The sequence below is a fragment of the Lissotriton vulgaris genome, assembly GCF_964263255.1.
Source record: "Lissotriton vulgaris chromosome 8 unlocalized genomic scaffold, aLisVul1.2 SUPER_8_unloc_1, whole genome shotgun sequence".
Classification (NCBI taxonomy): Eukaryota; Metazoa; Chordata; class Amphibia; order Caudata; family Salamandridae; genus Lissotriton; species Lissotriton vulgaris.
The window spans coordinates 2,667,501-2,681,730 of NW_028240615.1; the positions used below are offsets into that span (position 1 = coordinate 2,667,501).

The 14,230-nt window shown below is 53.6% G+C and overlaps 1 protein-coding gene across 9 annotated transcripts in view; it reads left to right on the forward strand.

Annotated features, from left to right (window-relative positions):
* Positions 1-14,230, forward strand: part of DOCK9 (dedicator of cytokinesis 9) — a 1,255,128-nt gene that overhangs the window by 604,786 nt on the left and 636,112 nt on the right. The window lies entirely within an intron of this gene.

Below are 14,230 nucleotides of genomic sequence, written 5' to 3' on the forward strand. Positions count from 1 at the left end.
CATGAACCCGCCCACCAGTGCAACGAACCCAAGCCAGGCGACCACCAACCTCACGAAGTGGATCAGCGACTGCGCAGACGACCTCGCCCCCCTGAGGACACCGCCTAGCAGACCCGGTAGCAAGAAAGCCCCATGGTTCACCGACTAACTCAAGAGCTCCAAGAAGAACTGCCGAGCCCTCGAGAGAACCTGGCGCAGAGACCCAACTCCGGACAACATGACTGCCCTCAAGCTCGCCACCCGAAAGCACCACCAACTCATCCATGCCACCAAGAAAACCACATTCAAGGAACGACTGGACAACAACGCACACAACAGCAAGGAACTCTTCAACATCGTCAAAGAGCTCTCCAACCCCAACGCCGGAAACAACGACATCACCCCCTCGCAAGACCTCTGCAACTCCCTCGCCTCCTACTTCCACAACAAGATCGCGGACATACACAACAGCTTCAGCACTCAACCGACGCACGCTACGACCGAACCACCGCCCCCCACCACCACCCTCCGCGCCTGGACCCCGATCAGCACCGAAGACACCGTCCGCACGATGAACTCCATCCACTCCGGATCTCCGACCGACCCCTGCCCTCACCACGTCTTCAACAAGGCCGACGCTGTCATCGTACCCCACCTGCGGGACATCATCAACACATCCTTCGACACCGCTACCTTCCCGGAGAGCTGGAAGCACGCCGAACTCAGCGCCCTACTCAAGAAGCCATCAGCCGACCCCACCGACCTCAAGAACTACCGCCCCATCTCGCTGCTCCCGTTTCCTGCGAAAGTCATCGAGAAGACTGTCAACAAGCAGCTGGCCGCCTTCCTCGAGACGAACGGATCACTCGACCCCTCGCAGTCTGGCTTCCGGGCCAACCACACCATCGAGACCGCCCTGATCGCAGCCACCGATGACATCCGAGCTCTGCTCGACAACGGAGAAACAGCGGCCCTCATCCTCCTAGACCTCTCCGCGGCCTTCGACACTGTCTGCCACCGTACCCTAGTACAGCGCCTCAGCAACGTCGGAGTCCAGGAGAAGGCACTGGAGTGGATCATCTCCTTCCTCGCCGGAAGGACACAGAGAGTCCGCCTCCCCCCGTTCAGATCTGAAGCCACCGAAGTCATCTGCGGCGTTCCTCAAGGCTCCTCGCTCCGCCCAACCCTCTTCAACGTCTACATGAGCCCCCTTGCAGACATCGCACGCCAGCACAACCTCAACATCATCTCCTACGCCGACGACACCCAGCTGATCCTCTCCCTCACCAACGACCCCGCCACCGCCAGAGCCAACCTTCACGAAGGGATGAAAGAGGTAGCCGAATGGATGAAGAACAGCCGCCTGAAACTGAACTCAGACAAGACGGAAGTCCTTATCCTGGGATCCTCACCCTCCGCCTGGGACGACTCCTGGTGGCCCCCCGCCCTAGGCATCGCACCCAAACCAACAGACCATGCACGCAACCTGGGCTTCATCCTGGACTCCTCCCTCTCCATGACCAGACAAGTCAACGCCGTCTCCTCGTCGTGCTTCAACATCCTGCGCATGCTACGCAAGATCTTCCGGTGGATCCCCACCGAGACCAGGAAGACGGTCACCCAGGCCCTCGTCACCAGCTGTCTGGACTACGGCAACTCCCTCTATGCCGGAACCACCGCCAAACTTCAGAAGAGACTCCAGCGGATCCAGAACGCCTCAGCACGACTCATCCTGGACATCCCCCGTCGCAGCCACATCTCCGGACACCTGAGAGACCTGCACTGGCTCCCGGTCAACAAGAGAATCACCTTCCGACTCCTCACCCACGCACACAAAGCCCTACACAACCAAGGCCCAGGATACCTCAACAGCCGCCTCAACTTCTACGCTCCCAAACACCAGCTTCGATCGACCGGCCACGCCCTCGCCGCCGTCCCCCGCATCCCCCCCGCATCCGAAGAGCCACCACAGGGGGACGGTCCTTCTCCTACCTCGCCGCCAAGACATGGAACTCCCTCCCGACCCACCTCCGCCTGACCCAGGACCACCTCGCCTTCAGAAAGCAACTCAAGACCTGGCTGTTCGAGCAGTAGCGGACCCCCCTCCCCTAGCGCCTTGAGACCCTCTGGGTGAGTAGTGCACTATATAAATACTTTGATTGATTGATTGATTGACTCTCTCACACACTCTCTCTCTCTCTCTCTCTCTCACACACACACACACACTCTCTCACTCGCTCTCACACACACTCTCTCTCTCACACACACACTCTCTCTCACACACACATTCTCTCTCTCACAACACACACGCTCTCTCTCACAACACACACGCTCTCTCACAACACACACACTCTCTCTCTCTCACACACACACACACACACACACACACTCTCTCTCACTGTTGGACAGGCCACATGAAGGGCCACTCTCCCCCAGCCCAACCAGGCCCGAGAGCCGCCACGACAGTACCCCGCATCATCATTGTACATCTGCTGCCCTCTCAGGGCCCCTGCCTGCGAGGCAAGCTAACCTCGTGGGCCCGATCCCCTGCCGGCCCACGCGGCCAACCTGAACCGCCATCTTGGACACTTCACCACGAGGTCGCCTGGCCCCCGATCGACCCCGACCCTGGGCCTGGCCCGGCCTCAGACATCTCGGCACCACCATCCACCCAGGAGGTGAGCGGGCTACTTGGCGAGTCAATGGGAGAAAGAGGTGTCGATGGCTCCCCCCCGCCAAGTGCCGCTCGCCCATCGCGCCCCCGGGCGCTGGCTCCACCCCCCTGCTGGGTGTCTGGAACCCCGCATCCCGGACCCCCGACCTCCAAGTGCGAGGGTCCGGACATCAAAGCACGCCAGCCCTATAACTGGGGCAGCTCCAGAGCAGGAAGGCAGTTGTATCTTGGAGTCGAGAGACGTAAAGAGGAACTCATCCTGAACGGACTACTGGCGCTGCCGTAGCTCTGTCCTGTGTACCATCATCCTGCCTGTTGGCGCTGCCACAGCCGTCGTAACCTTCATCCTTCATCGTCGTCCGGATCTGCTGGCGTGGCCGCGGACCGTTGTAACCGTCATCTTCATCGGGACCTGCAGGCTCCGCCGCGGACCGTCATTTTTCATCCGACCATCTCGGGACCTGCTTGGCTCCTCCACGGCCCGATCCTCAAAGAACGCCGAGCTCAAGGATTGAGAGCTATTTTTGGACTCACCGGTAACTAAAGACTGTCCCGCTACCCTTTTCCTCAAACCAAAGACTAAGCTAGAGGGGACCCCTGAGTCCAGACCTCCTTGTACCATATCATCGTAACCTAAGAATTGCATATAAAGTCTCGTTAACCTTCAGTCTTGTGTGGTGTCCGTCTGTGGGGGGGAAGTTATTCATCTGTACAGTCGTTGGAGACGGCTCTCCCTGGAGACCTCTCCCCGTACCTCGGCCGACCCTCCCGGTCCGTCTAACATTGGTGGCCAGCGGCGCGATTCGAATCACCGCATAACGTACAGAAAATAGCTCACCCCACAACGAACCATAATGACAACTAAAGAAAGCGGATCAACCGAGAAGTTCCAAATGGAAAAACTAGAGGAGTACAGCCACCGTGAACTAAAGCAGTTCTGCATCGAACTAGGTATCGCTACCACCGGACTAAGCACCAAGGACGATTTTAAACATGCCCTACAGTCTTGGGCAGAGACCGGGGATACCGAAGCCCCTGAGCAAAGCACCGCAGAAAAAACCACCACAGTCCCTGAAGGGCAAAGAACCGGTCTCCCGCAAGACGAGATCCAAGAAAGAGAAAAAGTCCGACTACACGAGCTAGAAATGGCCCGACTCAAGATGGAAATAGAACTCAAGTTGGCCGAACAAAAAATCAACTTAGAGCACCTACGTCTCCGAGAAGAAAGAGAAGAGAAACAGAGACAAAGGGAGCTCGAGGAAAAGAAACTGGCGTACGAGCACGAACGGAACATAGCCGAGATCAACCTGCGCAAACAGAATAAAGAGTTAGGGGTGCCCGAGAGACCACACACCCCGGGGACCGCGGAGAAAAAAGTACACATCCCCAAGGATGTGGTCCGAGAATATTTCCGAGAGGACGACATCCAACAATGGTTTAAGGCCTATGAAATCGCTATGACTGCGCACCGGATCGATAGAACCGACTGGGGTGCCGGCCTATGGGGCAGATTCCTCAATGAAGGCCGCGATACCCTGTTACAGCTCCCAGACCACCAGATGACCTCCTACGACCATATGAAAGCGGCCCTCCTCACCCGCTATGGTCTCACGCCCGAGATGTACCGCCAGAGGTTCCGAGACTGCACACGTATCCCGGGTACAACTTGGGTGGACTATGTAACGTACTTTAGCAGAGCTTTCGAAGGCTGGATCAAAGGAAACAACGTCACGACATACGAGCAGCTGTTCAATCTGATGGTATGGGAGCATCTGTCCAACAATTGCTTCATCGAACTACGCCAACACCTCCTCGACAGCAAGTTGACCGATCCCCGGCAGCTCGCAGCCGAAGCTGACCGTTGGGAGATAACCAGAGTGGGCCGGAATGGGTCCTACGAGCAAAACAGGAACAACAATGGACACCACCGACCGAGAGGAGGGGGAGGGGGCCAAGGACGAGGAAGAGACAACACTCCGGCCGCCCCCGTTGCCAGCACCACCCCCCCGGCCAACCGGGGCAGCACCCCGGCGCGACCAGGGTACAGAGCCAATGTCACATGTCACCGATGCCAGCGAGTCGGCCACTATGCAAATGACCCAAGCTGCCCGCAGTATCAGAGTCCAAAACCCCGCCAAATGGCCGCCGCGGCACTAGGGGAAGAACAGATCCCCGAGGAACAAGAAACAGACCAGCAAGAGTATCAAGAGTGGGAGCCAGCCGCCATGACTCTCGCGTGCTTAGGGGGAAGAGACATGGTCCCGCGGGTCCCCCTACCCGCTAACACCCAGAAGTATAGCCAATGGGTAAGCATCAATGGACGACGGGCCGAAGCCCTTCGGGACACCGGGGCCAGTGTGACAGCCGTCCGCTGTCACCTGGTGACCCCAGAACAATATCTACCGAACATCCTCTGCCCTGTGCGATCAGCCGACAACTCGGAAAGTCTGTGTCGGATGGCCTGCGTCCCCTTTGAGTGGGGAGGGGTCTCCGGCATGCTGAAAGTGACGGTCCGGGACGACTCCCCCGTGGACTGCCTACTCGGAAATGACCTGGAGAGCTCCCCGTGGGCAGCCGTGGAGCGAAAAGAACACTTGGGGATGTTAGGCGTCCCGGACTGGGCGTGCGTCACCACCCGGTCCATGGCCGCCCGGGCCAACCCTCACCCAGAAGAACCAGAATGGCCGGCGCCGCCGCCTCCGGTCGCCCCAGCCGAGACCACCGACCATGACACCCCCCTCGAACCTTCCGACATCGCTAACCTTGACCAGGGGGCCCAAGAGGGGGGACCCACGCAAGAACAATTTCGCCGGGAGCAGAAGACCTGTCCCTCCCTAGAGGGACTCCGTCAACAAGCGCTCGCCCAAGGCGCAGGGGACACTTCCGGAACTCATTGGGTCTACTGGGACAATGATCTACTGTACAGCGAGCAAAGAATCGCCGAGCTGGGGGCCAACAGAGTACTAGCGGTACCCCTCCGTTTCAGAGACTTCCTGTTAAACTTGGCCCACGATGTCCCCCTGGCAGGGCACCTCGGACAAGATAAAACTTACAGCCGCCTAGTGACCCACTTCTTCTGGCCCAAAATGAGAAACGATGTACACCAGCATTGCCGATCTTGCCCCACGTGCCAAGCCAGTGGGAAGAGCGGCCGCAAACTAAAGGCCCCCTTGCAACCCTTTCCAGTAGTCACGACCCCATTTGAGAGGGTCGGAATAGACATTGTGGGACCCCTAGACCCGCGTACAAAACAAGGCCATCGCTTTATTCTGGTGCTGGTGGACCACGCCACCCGCTACCCTGAGGCTATACCTCTCCGGACCGTGACAGCCCCAGTGGTCGGCCGGGCCCTGATGGGGATCTTCTCCCGTGTGGGGTTCCCCCGAGAAGTCGTCAGCGACAGAGGCACGAACTTTATTTCTAAATACATGAAATCCCTCTGGCAACAGTGTGGGGTCACCTACCGATTCACGACCCCCTATCACCCCCAAGGGAACGGACTGGTTGAGCGGTTCAACCGCACACTAAAAGGGATGATCGGGGGATTGGAAGAGCCCCTTCGTCGCCAGTGGGATGTACTGCTGCCGTGCCTCCTCTTCGCCTACCGGGAGGTCCCACAAAAATCACTAGGCTTCAGCCCATTTGAACTGCTATACGGGCACCCAGTGCGGGGGCCGCTCAGCCTGATCAAAGAAGGCTGGGAGATGCCTCCGGCCAAGAACCCTCCAGACGTCTTCCGGTACCTCCTCACCCTCCGCAACCAGTCCCAGCGGTTCAGAGACCTAGCAAAAGCCAACCTAGAGGCCAGTCAAGAGGATATGAAAAAATGGTATGACCAGAACGCCTCATCCATTGAATTCGAGCCGGGACAACAAGTATGGGTAATGTCCCCCACAGAACCTTGCGCTCTCCAAGACAAATGGACGGGGCCCTTCAAGGTAATCGAGCGCAAGGGTCCTGCCACCTATCTGATCGATATGGGGTCCTCCCGGAACCCACTCCGGGTCCTCCACACCAACAGGCTGAAACCTCACTTTGCACGAACCGAACTCAGCCTACTGATGGCCACAGACAACGGGGCTGAAGACGACTCCGAGCCCCTCCCTGACCTCCTGCGGACCCAGGAGCAAGACGGCTCCGTAGATGGGGTCCGCCTCTCGGAGACCCTCACCAGAGAACAACGCCAAGAGTGCCAAGCCCTCCTGTCACAGTTCGCCAGCCTGTTCTCCCTCACACCAGGTGTCACGTCCTGGTGTGTGCACGATGTGGACACCGGAGATAGCCCTCCTATCCGCCACCGGGCCTACCGCGTACCTGATCGGGTACGGGCCTGCATCCAGGCGGAAGTAGCCAAGATGCTCACGCTCGGGGTCATCGAGCCCTCAGACAGTCCCTGGGCCAGCCCGGTCGTGCTGGTCCCCAAAGCAGCCGCCCCCGGAACCACCCCAGAACTCCGGTTCTGTGTCGACTACCGGGGCCTGAATGAGGTCACCCGGACGGACGCACATCCCATCCCCCGGGCAGATGAACTGGTCGACCGAATGGGAGCTGCCCGCTACCTCAGCATCTTCGACCTAACAGCAGGTTATTGGCAGATCGGCCTCACACCCCGAGCACAGGAACGTTCTGCCTTCTCCACCCCCGATGGCCACTATCATTTTACGGTCATGCCTTTCGGCATGAAAAATGCACCAGCGACTTTCCAACGGCTCGTCAATAAGGTTCTGGCGGGGCTCGAAGGGTTCAGCGCCGCCTACCTAGACGACATCGCTGTGTACAGCCACCACTGGACCGAACACCTCCACCACCTCCGAGCAGTGCTGCAAGCCCTTCAACGAGCTGGCCTCACGATCAAGGCCAGCAAATGTCAAATTGGACAAGGGTCTGTGACCTACCTCGGGCACCAGGTGGGAAGCGGCCTAGTGGCCCCTCTACAGCTAAAAATTGCTGCCATCCAGGACTGGCAGCCCCCTCTCACTCAAACCGAGGTACGAGCATTCCTGGGCCTCACAGGCTATTACCGAAGGTTTGTAAAAGACTATGGAACCATAGTGGGGCCTCTCACGGAACTCACGTCAAAGAATCAACCAAAGAAAGTGAACTGGACCCCAGAGTGTCAAACGGCATTCGAACAATTGAAGGCCGCCATGTGTTCCGCTCCTGTGCTCCAGGCCCCCGACTACAGCCGGGAGTTCCTCGTCCAGACAGACGCCTCCGACCAGGGCATTGGGGCGGTCCTGTCCCAAGTGAACACCGAAGGCCTTGATCAACCCGTGGCCTTCATCAGCCGGAGGCTCCTACCCCGGGAGCAACGCTGGAGCACCATAGAGAGAGAAGCATTCGCAGTGGTATGGGCCCTCAAAAAGCTCCGGCCCTACCTTTTTGGCACCCACTTCCGGGTGCAGACCGACCACCGACCCCTGCAGTGGCTGATGCATATGCGGGGGGAAAACCCAAAATTGCTGCGCTGGTCCATCTCCTTGCAAGGTATGGACTTCACAGTCGAACACCGGCCAGGACCAGATCACGCCAACGCAGACGGCCTGTCCCGGTTTTTCCGCCTCGACGACGAGAGTCCCCAAGAAGATGGGTAACTCTCCCCGCCTTCAGCTGGGGGGGACGCATGTTGGACAGGCCACATGAAGGGCCACTCTCCCCCAGCCCAACCAGGCCCGAGAGCCGCCACGACAGTACCCCGCATCATCATTGTACATCTGCTGCCCTCTCAGGGCCCCTGCCTGCGAGGCAAGCTAACCTCGTGGGCCCGATCCCCTGCCGGCCCACGCGGCCAACCTGAACCGCCATCTTGGACACTTCACCACGAGGTCGCCTGGCCCCCGATCGACCCCGACCCTGGGCCTGGCCCGGCCTCAGACATCTCGGCACCACCATCCACCCAGGAGGTGAGCGGGCTACTTGGCGAGTCAATGGGAGAAAGAGGTGTCGATGGCTCCCCCCCGCCAAGTGCCGCTCGCCCATCGCGCCCCCGGGCGCTGGCTCCACCCCCCTGCTGGGTGTCTGGAACCCCGCATCCCGGACCCCCGACCTCCAAGTGCGAGGGTCCGGACATCAAAGCACGCCAGCCCTATAACTGGGGCAGCTCCAGAGCAGGAAGGCAGTTGTATCTTGGAGTCGAGAGACGTAAAGAGGAACTCATCCTGAACGGACTACTGGCGCTGCCGTAGCTCTGTCCTGTGTACCATCATCCTGCCTGTTGGCGCTGCCACAGCCGTCGTAACCTTCATCCTTCATCGTCGTCCGGATCTGCTGGCGTGGCCGCGGACCGTTGTAACCGTCATCTTCATCGGGACCTGCAGGCTCCGCCGCGGACCGTCATTTTTCATCCGACCATCTCGGGACCTGCTTGGCTCCTCCACGGCCCGATCCTCAAAGAACGCCGAGCTCAAGGATTGAGAGCTATTTTTGGACTCACCGGTAACTAAAGACTGTCCCGCTACCCTTTTCCTCAAACCAAAGACTAAGCTAGAGGGGACCCCTGAGTCCAGACCTCCTTGTACCATATCATCGTAACCTAAGAATTGCATATAAAGTCTCGTTAACCTTCAGTCTTGTGTGGTGTCCGTCTGTGGGGGGGAAGTTATTCATCTGTACAGTCGTTGGAGACGGCTCTCCCTGGAGACCTCTCCCCGTACCTCGGCCGACCCTCCCGGTCCGTCTAACACTCACACACACACTCTCTCTCTCTCTCACACACACACACACACACACACACACACACACACACACACACACACTCTCTCTCACACACACCCTCTCTCACACACAGTACAGCCTTCTACCATCACCACTCTCTCCACCAACACTCTACCACTCTATGCGCCACCACCCTATCCGCCACCACCCTATCCACCCTCCAACTCCACCCCCAACTCCAAACCATTGTTTTTTATGATATCAATACATGTAAGTCACATAAATACAAGCCATATTGCATTACAAATCCTATAGGTGTCACATTTGCAAAAGTTATAACTTTTAGCGTTGTAAATGACAAGGCAATTAAATTCACTATTTTCCACAACAAAACGTTAAAATAAAATTGGTCATTTACAACAGCAATAGCTCAAACTTTCCGAATGAGAAACATATTGCATTTCATTTTAACTCCCTGTTAACTTCTGCTGATCTGATGCTCACTTTCACCACACCTCGTTCTCTAACTCCCTATTCTATTCTCTTCTCCTGTGCTGATCTTCTTCTCTCAAACACCCCGCCTCCTTCTTTAACTCTGTTCTTTTCTCCAGTGCTAATCTGCTGCTCTCTTCCACCCGCCTCCTTCTTTAACTCCCTGTTCTCTTCTCCTCTGCTAATCTGCTGTTCTCTTCCACCGCCACCTTCTTTAACTCCCTGTTTTCTTCTCCTGTGCTAATCTGCTGCTCTCTTCCACCCGCATCTTTCTCTAACTCCCTGTTGTCTTCTCCTGTGCTGATCTGCTGTTCTCTTCCACCCGCATCCTTCTTTAACTCCATGTTCTCTTCTCCTGTGATAATCTTTAAGCTATCTTCCATTCGCCTACTTCTCTGACTCCCTGTTCTCTTCTCCTGTGCTGTTCTGCTGTTCTCTTTTACCCGCCTCCTTCTCTAACTCCCTTTTCTCTTTTCTTGTGCTGATCTGCTGTTCTCTTTCACCATTGCCCCCTTCTCTAACTCACTGTTCTCTTCTCCTGTGCTAATATGTTGTTCTCTTCCACCCGCTTCCTTACTTAACTCCCTGTTCTCTTCTCCAGTGCTGATCTGCTGTTCTCTTCCACCCACCTCCTTCTTTAACTTCCTGTTCTCTTCTCCTGTGCTGATCTGCTGCTCTCTAAAACCCGCCTCCTTCTTTAACTCCCGGTTCGTTTCTCCTGTGCTGATCTGCTGTTTTCTTCCACCCACCTCCTTCTTTAACTCCATGTTCTCTTCTCCTGTGCTAATCTGCTGTTCTCTTCCAACTGCCTTCTTCTTGAACTCCCTGTTCTCTTCTCTTCTCCTGTGCTGATCTGCTGCTCTCTTCCACCCACCTCCTTCTCCAAAACCCTGTTCTCTTCTCCTGTGCTGATCTGCTGATCTCTTCAACACACATCCTTCTTTAACTCCCTGTTCTGTTATAATATGCTGATCTGCTGCTTTCTTCCACATACATCCTTCTGTAACCGCACACACACATACATACAACCAGGCACACACACACATACAACAATACACATACAACCACACACATCTATCGCCCTCACTCTATCTATCTATCTATCTATCTATCTATCTATCTATCTATCTATCTATCTATCGATCGCCCTCACTCTAGCTATCTATCGCCCTCACTCTAGCTATCTATCGCCCTCACTCTAGCTATCTATCGCCCTCACTCTATCTTCCCCCTCCCTATCTATCGCCCTCACTCTATCTATCGCCCTCACCCTATCTATCGCCCTCACCCTATCTATCGCCCTCACCCTACCTATCGCCCTCACCCTATCTATCGCCCTCACCCTATCTATCGCCCTCACCCTATCTATCGCCCTCACCCTATCTATCGCCCTCACCCTATCTATCGCCCTCACCCTAACTATCGCCCTCACCCTAACTATCGCCCTCACCCTATCTATCGCCCTCACTCTATCTATCGCCCTCACTCTATCTATCGCCCTCACTCTGTCTATCGCCCTCACTCTGTCTATCGCCCTCACTCTATCTATCTTTCCCCCTCCCTCTAGCTATCTATCGCCCTCAACTCTATCTATCTATCGCCAAACAACAGCATCACTCAGGGGCACCACAGCATCACTCGGGCACCACAACCATCACTATGCGCTACCACAGCATCACTGAACGCCACAGCATCACTTGTCGCCACTACAACATCACTCAGCGCCACCACAGCATCAATCTGTGCAACCATTCAACAACAACTGGTTCAAATATGTTCTCTCAATGTTTCAAGCTTTATTACAAATGTCACAAAAATATGTTAATATTTCCCTTCTGTTCTTGCATTTTCGTCACAATAAAATACACTGAACATAATCTTCACACAAGTTATTTACAAAAGTTTAAGCTATTGCCATTATAAATTACAATAACTTTTATTTAAGTATTAATTATTTTTAAAAATTAAAAGCCATTGTTATTTGTAATATCAATACATCTAAGTCACCTGACTACAACACATATTGCATTACAAATGCTACAGGTGTCACATTTGCGAAAGTTAAAACTATTGGCATTGTAAATGACAAAGCTATTAATTTCGCTATTTTCAAAACCAGCACATAAATACAAAATGTGTCATTTACAATACCAATAGCTCAAACCTTCCTAATGCGAGACCTATTGCATTGCAAATGCTTGTTTTTTATAGAAGCCTGTCTAAGCCCCAGCAAATCAGGGATTCTGAAAGTCAGAAAAGGGTTGCTTTGTATAGATCACAGCAAAAAAACAGATGTCCTTATAATGCACAAGTAAGCAACAGCATGCCTGGATAGCAGTGTAATCATTCTAAACCACTTGACACACCAGCATCTTGCATCTTACTACTGTTGAAAATAGTGCCAATATAGTCAACCTAAGGCAATCCACGCTGCAGTGGTAAAATATAGTCTGTCCAGCTGGGCTTGGAGCCAATGACCACTGGGTTCCTGTGCATATTTTTGCAGCAGTTGCTCTAGAAACTAACCTAGCCCACCAATGTCTGCAATGCAGCGCATGAATCACATGACAGAAAACAGCACAGAGAGGAAAGTGACATTGTAACATTATAAGAGCTGTACATTCCTATAATGAAACAAGGGCCGCGTGGGTATTAATATAAATTGTTCATATCAATTGTTCGTGTCGCATGAGAATCTACGTTTATAGCACAAACTGGAGCACACACTAGAAAATGTTGAACACATTCAGCACATCACTGACCCCATACAGTTGACATCACCCTGCTCACTACATTAGTGTTCAAGAGACACCACACATTCTATACAACTCTATAAATAAAATAATAAATATTCTACACCTGAACACATTAAGATGCACCTCTGCCTACAGAGGTATCCAGCCCCCAATGTGCAATTATTTGATTAATAGGCTCCCAATCTCATTTGCTTTCATCACTGTCTACCCCACACATTTTCTGCCAGGCAATAGTCATGCATCCTGATGAGATTTGTAGGTATTTTGATGTAGCCCTTCGGCCTTGCCCATCAAACTCACACCTCCTGTCTTTGCTGAACCATTTGGAAAATAATCAGCTGAATACCAAATGCACTGCAATGCCACACTCCGATTGTGTGCCACCGAAATGCCAAATGACAACTGCACCAGTGCATGAGAGCATCTACCCTAGATACATTTACGCCTCTTTGGTTACCAAAGTGCAGCAAAAGTGTTCACTTCTATACTAAGACCAGTAAACTTTAAACACAAACTATAGAATAGCAGAACAGTGCCTTTTTATAACAAATTTAAATGACAGACCTGTCTGAGAATCGCATGCTCAAGAGCATCCCTATGCGTGGCAGCAACCAGCCAGCACAGTACGTCTGAACGTTCATGTTGAGAATTAGAATCATGGGATTTTATTTCTTGAGAGCAGCTTTCTAGCAGGCCATGTGTGAGTGCTCCACAACCACCACTCCAATGGGGAAACCTTAAGGTGGAAGGAATCGACCTTCCAGCAAGGCTGACAATTTTTGCAACCTACATGGGGTTGTATCAAAGCAGTAGCATCCTCCAAATCCTTAAAAGTGGATGGACGACCAAGCACAGGAAAATTCCCGTTCCTGGGCAAATAGCTGGTGATTGTAACAGACATACCTCCCCCTAAAACCTGGAATAATTGATACCAACAGGAAATTAACTGTAATTTGGGGGTGACTGAGCGAACAGTTATGGTTTCAATTTTGTTGAAAATAAAAACACCGCAACTGGGCTTTGATCTTCAGCTCCTACTTATGATGCGTCCCTCCTTCTTTTCACCAAGCATGTGTTTATCTCCCTCAATTGCACCATGAAAAAGCAGAGGGCCACCCTCTCCAACAAAACATTTGCTGCCATGTGCACAGAATGGGTCCTAAGACAAGACCTGGGTCTGGCCGCAGCCCACAACTGACACAGTACAGCTCGAGGAGCTCCAGCCCATTGGGTCACAACAAGCACTTGTGGGATGCAAGACTCCAGGGTATCGAACTGCATGGCCATCCTGATAAAAAGAAAATTCTTCCAGAAACCAAAAAAGTTTCTATCAACCCAAGAAGATTAGATGTGCAGAACCGCTCCAAACACATGCCAACAAAGGAGGCACATTTTAGACTAGGAAAAGTGAAAGATCAGGAACTTAGCTAGATGCATCATCAGAGAAACAAGACTGTTGTCAGAGTTTTGGCATTTTTCTGATGAAGGTGCTAAAAGGTTTTGTTAAAGGGATAGGTAAGTACTTAGTAAGGACTGTGACTAGAATGCGGGACAAAATGGTAATGCTTGACCCGAAGGCTTTTATTGCTGTTTTACCCTTCGATATGTAAGAATGTAATATTTTGCTGTATGCTGTAACGTACCTTCATTCACTACTATGATGCATGTATTTTGG